The sequence below is a fragment of the Schistocerca serialis genome, chromosome 4 (genome assembly GCF_023864345.2).
Source record: "Schistocerca serialis cubense isolate TAMUIC-IGC-003099 chromosome 4, iqSchSeri2.2, whole genome shotgun sequence".
Lineage (NCBI taxonomy): Eukaryota > Metazoa > Arthropoda > Insecta > Orthoptera > Acrididae > Schistocerca > Schistocerca serialis.
The window spans coordinates 720,533,670-720,546,128 of NC_064641.1; positions in this window are offsets into that span (position 1 = coordinate 720,533,670).

Sequence of the window (12,459 nt, forward strand, 5' to 3'; positions counted from 1 at the left end):
TTTCTCCTCCTTACAAAAGGCATCACAACATCTTTTCACCAAGCAACGCCGGTCAACTGCTGTTTGTGTATGAGAAATCGGTTGGAAACTTTCCTCATGTCAGCACGTTGTAGGTGTCGCCACCGGTGTCAACCTTGTGTGAATGCTCTGAGAAGCTAATCATTTGCATATCACAGCATCTTCTTCCTGTCTTCGCGTCTGTAGCGCGTCATCTTCATGGTGTAGCAATTTTAATGGCCAGTAGTGTATTTGCAGTCAAGGTGCACTGGACAACCGAGAGAGTGCTCCTGTTGTCATACGAAATCGCACACCAGACCATAACTCCAGGTGTAGGTCCAGTGTTGTCTAGCACGTAGACAGGTCGGCTGTAGGCCCTCAACTAGCGTCCTTCTAACCAACTTACGGTCATCACTGGTACCAAGGCAGAAACAGGTTTCATCCAAAAACACAACAGACCCCCGCTCTGCCTTCCAATGAGCTCTTACTTGAAGTCGAAGGTGGCAGTGGTTTGGGGTCAGTGGAATACATGACACAGGGCGTCTAGATGGGAGCTGTCCTTGAAGTAACCGTTTTCTAGCAATTTGTTGCGTTACTGTGGTGCCAACTGCTGCTTAAATTGCGATTTCAGATGTGCACTACGATGTGCCAGAGCCATACGGAGAACTCGATGCTCTTCCCTCTCAGTAGGCGTGGCAGTCTGGAGCCCGGTCTTCTTGCCACCATACATTCTCGTGACCACCGCTGCCATCACTCAAGTACAGTGGCTACATTACTGCCAAGTCCTTCTACAATATCGCAGAAGAAACACCGAGCTTTTCCTAGCCCTGTTACACGACTTGTTCAAACTCAGTGAGGTGTTGATGCGTCTTTGTCGCCTTAATGGCATACTTGACCAACATCAACGCACCACGTCCAATCTCAAACGTAACTAACGCTGACGACCGTTACATTGTGTATTTGAAGCAAAGCTGATTCGCATCCTCACAGTGGCGCTACTGGCGCCATTCAATGGGACTGGCATGAAATTTAAATAGACATAATATTTCAGGTGTAGAAACACTACCAACTTTCGTTTATGTCGCACAAGTCCTTCTTGGTGTGTGATTTTTTTTCGTCAGTGTATTCTGGCACAGTATTAGGAGATTCTTTCTAATCTAAACATGACAGAATGTCATGATATCAATCTCTTCGATCGTCTTAGGAGACAGGTGATCTTGATATCTAAAGAAAATGTGGAATTAGAAATCTTAGTCACGTATTAATCTCTTTGAACAGATAACCTGTATGGGTTTTACGGTCATCTGATTATTAAAAAGGTAAGCGACACAGATCATGCGTGGTCAGAAACTACACACTAATCAGTTTACGACTTCTGCTTCTTTAAGATCTGATGGCGGCCGTGAAGCCGAAATCAATTATGTGTTCAAAGAAACTAAATTGCGACCAAGCGTATGTGGCCGATGTCGTCCTGCTGCTAAATTTTACTCTAGGTATCACAAGTACCGGAAGAGCGACACTGTTTTAATGAGAAGTGCTCTGGCAGTAGGCACAGTTATCTCTTGTTTACATTCCGAGGAATCGACTTTGCAATGAGCCGTCTCGGGCTGGCAGCAGTCTGCGAGCTGTGACGTCAACCGTCAGCAATCTGGAGCCAATTACGGCTGCGCAGCTGCCGTAATAATTTTCCGACCTCTTTCATCTCCGCTGTTTGGGTGCCCGATAACGGCACCCCGATTCTAAAACAGGCACACACGTCCATGTGCGTTTTGTCAAAGGCGAAATAACAGGGCTTTCCTTTTCTTCTCTCTCGGCTGCCGGTGAAACCGACCGTGTCCCGTGGCACAAGAGACCCTCTGTAATTCGAATCTCCCGTCAGGCTGCAGCTTATCAGCGTCGATAAGCGCCGACGAGCAGGGTCGAGGGGTCGAAGGTCGATCTCTGGTTCCTACGGGCGCGGGAACGTAGCCTGGATGATCTCGCGCCAGTGCCATCCCCCCTCCGTTCCCCCTGACTTTTCTTCCGCTGTCATCACAAGCTTCAATCAGCGCAACGTCACCACACCTTATTCTTAAGTCCCTGTTTGATCCACTCTGTCACTTTTTGTACTTATGTCAGAAGCATTATAGTTACTTGTAATCTATTGACACATTAACCTGTTTCGCTATGCATACTACCTGCTTCAAGTAGTATGTTAATGTCACAATTAATACTAAAGATACTGCCAAACTTCAGTCACGACAATTTTTTATGGTAGCAATGAGACAAAATTTTACATAGTAAGATTAATCGTACCGACAGCTCTTTTTTTTTACCATATCTTCTACTCGCCAGTCGACAACAGACTGCTAACGAAGCCGCGCGGGATTAGCTGAGCGGTCTAAGGCGCTGCAGTCATGGACTGTGTGGCTGGTCCCGTCGGAGGTTCGAGTCCTCCCTCGGGCATGGGTATGTGTGTTGGTCCTTAGGATAATTTATGTTAAGTAGTGTGTAAGCTTAGGGACTGATGACCTTAGCAGTTAAGTCTCATAAGATTTCACACTCATTTGAACTGCTAACGAAGGCACGAGGATACGGAATAGGTTCCCAGACACCTGAGTGGCTCGAAGACTACGTAAATAATAGAACCTAGTGTGTTGTCCCCGACGGCGAGTGTTCATCGGTTAGAAGTGTATAGTCAGGAATGCCAGACGGAAGTGTGTTAGGACCGCTATTATTTTCTATATTAATAAATGATCTGTCGGCCAGGGTGGGCAGCAATCTGCTGTTGTTTGCTGATGTGCTGCGTGGTACCAGAAGGTGTCGAGGACGAGTGTCTGCATGATGATACATGATTACTTAGAAAAAGTTTCTAGAGGATGCGATGAATGGCAGCTGGCTACAAATGTAGAAAAATTTAAGTTAATGCGGATGAGCAGGAAAAACAAACCCGTAACTTTCTGACACAGGATTGGTAGTGAAATCTTCACGGGCTATCAGCTGAGTGGCGTCGTCTTCTAGTCGGAACGTTTCAACGCCTGAAGAAGAAGTATACGCAATCCATTGAAACATTGCGACTAGAAGACGACGCCACTCGGCTGATAACTCGTGAAGATATCATGGCCGAAATACGCCGAGAAAGCCTGCAATCGCATAGGAATAGTAATGTACTGCTTGACTCAGTCACGTAGTTTAAATGTCTGGGCGCAAAGTTCCAAAGCGACATGAAATGGAACGAGCATGTTAGGATTGTGACAGGGAAGGGAAATTGTTGACTTCGTTTTATTTGGATAATTTTAGGAAAGTGTGGTTTATCTTTAAAGGAGACCGCGTATAGGACGCTAGTGTTCCCTATTCTTGAGTACTGCTCGGCGTTTGGGATCCGCACCAGGTCGGATAGAAGGAAGACACTTCAGCAATGCAGAGGCGCCCTGCTATATTTGTTACCGGTAGGGTCGAGCAACATGCGAGTGTTACGGAGATATTTCGGGAACTCAAAAAGGTTATCCCTGGAATAAAAGCGAGGTAGTTTTCGAATCACTACTGAGAATAGAGAACCGGCATTTGAACCTGACTGCAGAGCGATCCTACTGTCGCCGTCGTACGTTTTGCGTGAAAACCTCGAAGATAGGACAAAAAGAACTAGGGCTCGTACGTAGGCCTATAGATAGTCTTTTTCCCCTCAGTTTGTCTGCGAGTGGAACAGGAAAGGAAACTACTATTGCTGCTGCACCACGCCACGTCCCGTACGGTGTCTTCCGGTGTATCTACGATTATGTTTATGAAAATAAAGTCTAAACTTTTCGACTTAAATGGTCCACGTAGACAAGACCGCATCATTTCTTCTCTCTCCCCCTCGGCCCCTCCATAGCCGTGGTCGTTGGTGGGGGTCTGTTTCTTTGCACGTGGCTGGGTATCCGGAAAAACTTCATTCTCGGTATCTGAGGAGTGATACCGTTGAGGTGGTGTCCTAAAGTTTATCATCACCAGATCTTACGTCCAAACCCCTCCGAAGTGTGTTTTAAGGTGAGAAGCCATGTGATACTGACCATGGTGACCTGTCCTTCAAACGAGAATGTTAAACTATGCAACTACCATTGTGGTGCGCTACAGGCATCGAATTTCAGTCTCATCCTTCTTCTACCAAGACAGATCACTGACATGGCACTACACAATGTAAACACGCATTGCAAACACCTGCACTCAACAAATTTGGTTGAAACACAACTTTTACACTTCGCGAAAGAAAGGTACCATTGAACGGAAAGGAATAAAACTTTTCCGCTTACACAGCCGAACCTACTCAGGCAACAGGACCATTCGGCTGTCTCTTTGTACTACATATTTTAAGAATGAAACTGTTTCTGGTAATGGACACCAGGCAGAACGCAGCTGATCCAGTTTTATAAAGCCTTTGTATGATCCTGGTTCGATTTGAGTTGAACAATGTACACTACACCATGGTTGTTCTGCCTACTGAAAACGCTTGTTCCATTTAAGACCAACACCGTCCCCTGTTTCCGTACTGTGCCTTTGAAAGTGCTACTTGCCTTAAAGTGTGCACCTCTTCCTAGTGCGCAACTGTGTAAAATACACTCCTGGAAATTGAAATAAGAACACCGTGAATTCATTGTCCCAGGAAGGGGAAACTTTATTGACACATTCCTGGGGTCAGATACATCACATGATCACACTGACAGAACCACAGGCACATAGACACAGGCAACAGAGCATGCACAATGTCGGCACTAGTACAGTGTATATCCACCTTTCGCAGCAATGCAGGCTGCTATTCTCCCATGGAGACGATCTTAGAGATGCTGGATGTAGTCCTGTGGAACGGCTTGCCATGCCATTTCCACCTGGCGCCTCAGTTGGACCAGCGCTCGTGCTGGACGTGCAGACCGCGTGAGACGACGCTTCATCCAGTCCCAAACATGCTCAATGGGGGACAGATCCGGAGATCTTGCTGGCCAGGGTAGTTGACTTACATCTTCTAGAGCACGTTGGGTGGCACGGGATACATGCGGACGTGCATTGTCCTGTTGGAACAGCAAGTTCCCTTGCCCGTCTAGGAATGGTAGAACGATGGGTTCGATGACGGTTTGGATGTACCGTGCACTATTCAGTGTCCCCTCGACGATCACCAGTGGTGTACGGCCAGTGTAGGAGATCGCTCCCCACACCATGATGCCGGGTGTTGGCCCTGTGTGCCTCGGTCGTATGCAGTCCTGATTGTGGCGCTCACCTACACGGCGCCAAACACGCATACGACCATCATTGGCACCAAGGCAGAAGCGACTCTCATCGCTGAAGACGACACGTCTCCATTCGTCCCTCCATTCACGCCTGTCGCGACACCACTGGAGGCGGGCTGCACGATGTTGGGGCGTGAGCGGAAGATGGCCTAACGGTGTGCAGGACCGTAGCCCAGCTTCATGGAGACGGTTGCGAATGGTCCTCGCCGACACCCCAGGAGCAACAGTGTCCCTAATTTGCTGGGAAGTGGCGGTGCGGTCCCCTACGGCACTGCGTAGGATCCTACGGTCTTGGCGTGCATCCGTGCGTCGCTGCGGTCCGGTCCCAGGTCGGCGGGCACGTGCACCTTCCGCCGACCACTGGCGACAACATCGATGTACTGTGGAGACCTCACGCCCCACGTGTTGAGCAATTCGGCGGTACGTCCACCCGGCCTCCCGCATGCCCACTATACGCCCTCGCTCAAAGTCCGTCAACTGCACATACGGTTCACGTCCACGCTGTCGCGGCATGCTACCAGTGTTAAAGACTGCGATGGAGCTCCGTATGCCACGGCAAACTGGCTGACACTGACGGCGGCGGTGCACAAATGCTGCGCAGCTAGCGCCATTCGACGGCCAACACCGCGGTTCCTGGTGTGTCCGCTGTGCCGTGCGTGTGATCATTGCTTGTACAGCCCTCTCGCAGTGTCCGGAGCAAGTATGGTGGGTCTGACACACCGGTGTCAATGTGTTCTTTTTTCCATTTCCAGGAGTGTATATTCATGACCCCAGATTCCTGCTCTTCGCACTGTTACTTGCCCGCTAGCGAAACGATATTTTATTTAACACCTGCGCGCAACGATGGGCTTTGGGCTTCGTGCTAAGGGCTTTTTATTAGGTATTGGTATTGCAGCTGTCTTCGTGTTTTGTGTCAAGGTAGGATCAAGTCATCACCTTGGTCTCTTACGAGGTCCTGAGTTACTTTATATTTAACAACTTTCCAAGGAAAAACACCACAGTTTAAGCTTGTGAAATATAATTTGGTACTGTTATAGACAAGCAGCGCAATTCCATCACAGTGTGTACTGATGACTCTGGCCAGGTGGACTCCTTGACTATATTTTTAGGATCTGGTACCAAATGAAGTCAGAGTTTACAGCACAGAACTGTTTTCGATCCTGATGGCACTGGAGTAGAAAAGATGTAATGAATGGTAGTTTCAGTCTTACCATCTGCTCTGACACTTCAGTGTCCTCTAAGGAATTCAACAAATATTCACAGCAGAGAAAATGACCCACGTAAAAATGACCGGCGTACCACGACGGAATTATCCGAATGGGACGGAAATCAATAGATGTACAGATAAACTAATGATGATAACTTCAGAAAAACTGGATGATTTATTCAAGAGAAAGAGATTCATACATTGAGCAAGCCAAAAACTTGTTATAACTTGTTGCTCCACCTGGAGCCCTAATGCAAGCAGTTACTCGGCTGGCATTGACTGATAGAGTTGTTGGACTTCCTTCTTAGGGGTATAGTGAGAAATTCTGTCCAACTGGTGCGTTAGATCGTAAAAATCCTGGCTGGGTGGAGGGTCCTACCCATAATGCTCCCAACATCTCAATAAGGGAGAGATCTGGCAACCTTGTTAGTCAAGCTAGGGTTTGAAAAGTACGGAGACAAGCAATGGATTGTCTCGTCGTGTGACGAACGGGCATTACGTTCCTGAAATGTAAGCCCTGGACGGCTTACCACGAAGGGCAACGCAGAATATCGTCGATACGCGCCGTAAGGGTGCCGCTGATGAAAAGCAAAGGGTTCTTGTTACGAAAAGAAATGGCACCACAGAACATCACTCCTGGCTGTTAGACCTGGCAGTCAAATTGGTATCCCACTGCTGTCCGGTGTGTCTCCAGACGCCTCTTCACTGGTCATCGGGGCTCAGATCGAAGCGGGTCTCACCACTGAAGACAATTCTACTCCATTCAAAGAGATTCCAGGCCGAAGACGTGCCTAGAAACGCCCAAGACAGCGGTGGGATGGTAACCTGATTGTCGCCCGCTTTACGGCCCGACAACGAGGACTGATGGTCTGGAGTGCCATTTCTTTTCATAGCAGAACCTCTCTGGTTGTCATCTGCGACGCCCTTACAGCACAGCAGAACGTTGAAGATATTCCACGCCCCGTTTTGTTACCTTTCACGGTAAGCCATCCTGGGCTTACATTCCAGGAAGATAATGCCCACCTGCACACAGAAGTTTTTCTACTTCTTGTCTTCATGCTTGCCAAATCTTACCCTGGGCAACGAGGTCGCTGGATCTCTCCCCAATTGAGAACATTTGGAGCATTATGGGCAGGAGCCTCCGACCAGCGTACGGCTGCAGCACTGTAGTCCTGAGCTACTACTAATGGGAGCCTGGCGCGAACTACCGCCGTCTTCCTATATGTCCAGCATTGTGGGATATATCACATGTTAGGCTGATAGGATTTATTGGTATGAGATTAATATCTGACAGGTGTGAAGGGAAATATGGCCCAGCCTCGCTTAGAAAATGCAGCTCGCACTACACTGACGCTGGAATTGGAGCAGCCAGCCAATGGCCGTTGCTAGCATTGAACTCCACTGCATTCTGCGCCGAGACTCCGAGGCGTTAACTTCCTTGTAGTCGCGGAGCATTGTTCACTTCGATTTCGCTGTCTAGTGTCACGCCTTCATTTGTGTTCTTGCTACGTGTGTAAGAAAGAGCATGTTGCGACACGCTAATAGGGTGCAATATTTAGCGTAGTAGCTATGTAAACTTATTCTAATCATGGACAGTGGACTCTATGGGCGAAGGAGTCTACCCAGTCCCTTTGCCGGCAACATTTTCAATATTGAAGATGATTGAGCCGTGCACGGCTTGCGTTTATTCCATTTATTGTTTGTCATCCTCTATTACGGTACTACTGTTTGTTTTCTTATTCTATTTACTGGGGTCACTAACTTTCTGCCTTACTTACCCGTGAGCAGCAGCAGTTGCGCGTATAGATAAGTGCACTGTCGTACCATCTCTGGAGTGACCGATAGTATTTCCGGGTCGTCGTGTGTCTGGCAGTGAGTTGGAGATGGACCGACAATGTAGTCGGGGACGCAGCAGCAGTGAAGTCGGGGATGGAGAGCCAGTGAGTCGCAAACAGCCAGTGCTTGCTGACCACTGGCGGCACACATGAACTGTATGACGGAGGGAGATTGGGGCGGGACGACTGTTGGCTGGACAGGTGGTCGTCTCATCGGCCGACGTATCTTTGGTCCTTTCACCGTTTCTGGGCCTGGGAGTTGGTCAGTTGGCGTGGAGCAGCCAGGAAATCTCCTGTGGCGCGTCGTTTGGCTGGGCCCGCTGGCGGCTTCTATGCGGTGTCGGAGTGTGTGGTGCTGTTCCCATTGCTACGAGGATCGTGGCTCACCGATGTCGGACATGAAAGTTGAGTTTTGACTTAATCTACCAGCAAGTCACAACTGTTCGCATTGAGCCGCTTGGAGTTTGTTGTCAGCTGTTGTGGTATTCCCGCGAGCAACAACGTTTGTTTTCAAGTTGGCAGATTTTAGACATCCACTGGTGGAGTTAAAGTATATTTGGTTATTTGAATTGAAGTGCACCAGCGGAATCTTCTGCCTTGTGGCCGTTAACGTTCCAATTACCTGCCCTGGTTGTTGACCTAAATGCAACCAGAGTATTTTCCTCATCGTGTTGTCGTTGTCCAACACGGCATGTAGTTTGACAGCTCAGTGCATAATTGGTTGTGGGCACCAATACCTTCTACGTTGTTCCATTGAACGCCTTATTGTGTGCTGGTTGGGTGAAGTAGATGTTATCTTGTCGATGAGTCCGTTGACTGTCTGTCGGTTGGGTTGTCATCGGATCGACAATGGTTCGGCCGACTTGCTGTCTCACCTAAGCGAGCGTTAGTGTTTGAAGTCCAGGCCGACGCTCAGTACTTCAGAGCGCCCTTGGGTGTACTGCCTTTTGTTGTTTGTTCTTGTTGTTTGTACTTGTATGGCTTCAAATGGTTCAAATGGCTCTGAGCACTATGCGACTTAACTTCTGAGATCATCAGTCGCCTAGAACTTAGAACTAATTAAACCTAACTAACCTAAGGACATCACACACATCCATGCCCGAGGCAGGATTCGAACCTGCGACCGTAGCGGTCACGCGGTTCCAGACTGAAGCGCCTTTAACCGCACGGCCACACCGGCCGGCTGTATGGCTTCAAGCCGATTTTTAGGTTAAGGTTGTTTTGCCCTTAAGGCGTCAGATGGTTTGAGCCTTCAGCTTAATTTAAGAACTGTTTTACGTAAAGCCTTTGGCATTTTTTAAAATTAATGTTATTGATTCTTAAGTGTTGGGCCTTCAGCCGATTTTGCATTAAACTTGTTCTGCTCTTAAGCTGTCAGATGGTTTGGACCTTCAGTCTAATTTAAGAACTGTTTTACGTAAAATCTTTGGCATTTTTAAAATTAATGGTATTGAGGCTTAAGTGTTGGGCCTTCAGCCAATCTTGAATATGAGTTGTTTACTCTTAAACTGTCAGATTCTTTGGGGCTTCAGCCTAATTAAGGAACTGTTTTAAGATAAGAATTTGCCTTTTAAATTTCTGATTTTGGTTGAGCTTTAAGTTATTGGCTTTCAGCCGTTTTTAAATTAAAGTGGTCTTGCCCTTAAGGCATGAGATTGTATGCCTCATTGAGCCGCTAATTCAGTTCCAAAACTAAAGTTCAGTTTTTTTAAAAAAAGAAAAATTTTATTGGCTCTTGTAATTTTTGATAAAATAAAAGGTTGTATGTTGGAGTGTAACTAACAGTTGCTTAATTTGGCCCCTTTCCACATCTTAAGCTACCTGTTCTGTCCTGCGAGTTTAGCAGGGCATCTCAGTGATCAAAAACCAGGCTGTGGCTCAACGTTTTGGTTTCGCTCAGTACTGAAAATGTGTTTCAAAACAGCTAATCTATAAAGATACACTGGGCAAAAAGTCGCAACACCAAGACGGAGTTGAGCGACATAAACGAAAGTTTTTTGACATGTTTCGACATCTGAAATATAATGTCTATTTAAATTTCGCGCCAGTCGCATTAGAGTGGCGCTAGTAGCGCCACTGTGAGGGGGCAAATTTGGTTTGTTTTAAATTCACACTGTAACGGTCGTAAGCGTCAGTTACCTTTGAGATTGGGCTGATGAGATGATGTTAGACAAGACTGCCTTTAAAGTGACAAAGACGCCATTATCAACACCTCACTGAGTTTGAACGAGGTCGTGTAATAGGGCTAAGAGAAGCTGGATGTCCCTTCTGCGATAATGCAGGAAGTCTTGGCAGGATTGTCTGACTTGACTTAATTCCTTTCACTCCGATGTGGAGCATAGGGCACATATTACAGATCTCCATCTGCCCCTGTTCGTTGCTGGCAGAAATGTATCCACTGTAAATGACGGCTGGTTGCGCTGATCACTAGAATGTACGGCCACAAGACGACTTGGTTTCGGACAGCCGTGTAGCACTACCGAGACATAATGGCTGTGGCGCACCGTACGGAATCTGCAGCAGCAATTTGAGCAGCAGTTGGCACCAGAGTGACACAACGAACTGTTACAAATCCGTTACCCCAAGCACGGCTCAGTGCCAGACGCCGTGTAGCGTGCATTCCACTGACCCCAAACCACTGCCATTTCCGACTTCAGCGGTGTCAAGTGAGAGCTCATTGATGGGAAGGGGGGGGGGGGGTTGTGTTTTCTCATTAAAGCTCGTTCTGCCTCGGTGCCAGTGATGAACCAACCTGTCTGCATGCTACACACTGGACCTGTACCTGGAGTTAGGGTCTGGGGTGCGATTTCGTTTGACAGCAGGAGCATTCTCATGGTTATCCCACACACAGTGACTGCAATATTTTGCTTCAGTCTGGTGATTCGACCTGTTGTGCTACCATTCTTCGACAGCATTCCAGGGGATGTTTTCCAACAGGGTAACGCTTACTCACATACCGCAATTGTAGTCCAACATGCTATACAAAGGTCGACATGTTGTGTGATGTGTTGGCAAATGTGCCAACACCTTGTAGATAGAGGAGGCCGAAATGCACGCTATCTAACGCAGACGGGCGTGAATTCTGGAACAGGATAAGTAGTGAATTCTAATAAGAAAAGTATGCAGCTCCTCGAATACTTATCTTTTAATTCTTGTTGTATACATCATTTTTGATGAGACATTTCATACGATACTTATCAAACTATGTAAGGCTAATGGCGCCTTGCTAGGTCGTAGCCATGGACATAGCTGAAGGCTATTCTAACTGTCTCTCGGCAAATGAGAGAAAGGCTTCGTCAGTGTAGTCGCTAGCAAAGTCGTCGTACAACTGGGGCGAGTGCTATCCCGTATCTCGAGACCTGCCTTGTGGTGGCGCTCGGTCTACGATCACACAGTGGCGACACGCGGGTCCGACTTGTACTAAATGGACCGCGGCCGATTTAAGCTACCACCTAGCAAGTGTGGTGTCTGGCGGTGACACCACATTGTGTGTGTGGTTTGAGGTTTTAGGGCGCTAAACAGCGTGGTCATCAGTTGCCCAGGCCTGCTCGATCACCATACGTGTCTCCAGTCGAGCGCATGTCGGACATAGTCAGCTGTCGACTTCAGTGTCATCGACAGACAGCATTAACTGCTCTGGTATTGATCGACCATTTGAGACTGGTTAGCTTTGTCTCGGTTTTCGCCGAAAATGATTTGGTCACCCTACCACCTACTCATACCGACTCCTTTCCCTTAACACCACAGTAATGTTTATGTTTTACATTACATAAAAGCTCAATGGCAAGAAGCATGGAATTTTTACACAATTGCACCTTTTCCTCTGAGTATTCTGTTCCGGTGTAATATCAAGCGCTGGCACGTCGGTCTGGAACGTTACAGCAGAGAAGGCTGTGAGACGATGTCAGCCAACAGTACGCTGACTAGAACGACACCACGACAGGAGCGGCCTCTATACGAAGACAATATAAGCACCGCTTCGCCTAGCCGCGGCAAACGCAACACGGCTCCTGGTCATGACTGTTTCACCTACCGTCACCTCATAGGATGCACCTTCTCTTTCCTGACTGTCCTTGCCACTCTATACAACGTCAGTCAGTCCACCGGCTTTTGCCCTGACCTGTGGAAAACTTCCAACAAAACCTCTTCCGCCGCCTCTTCCTATCACCCCATCTGCCTCACC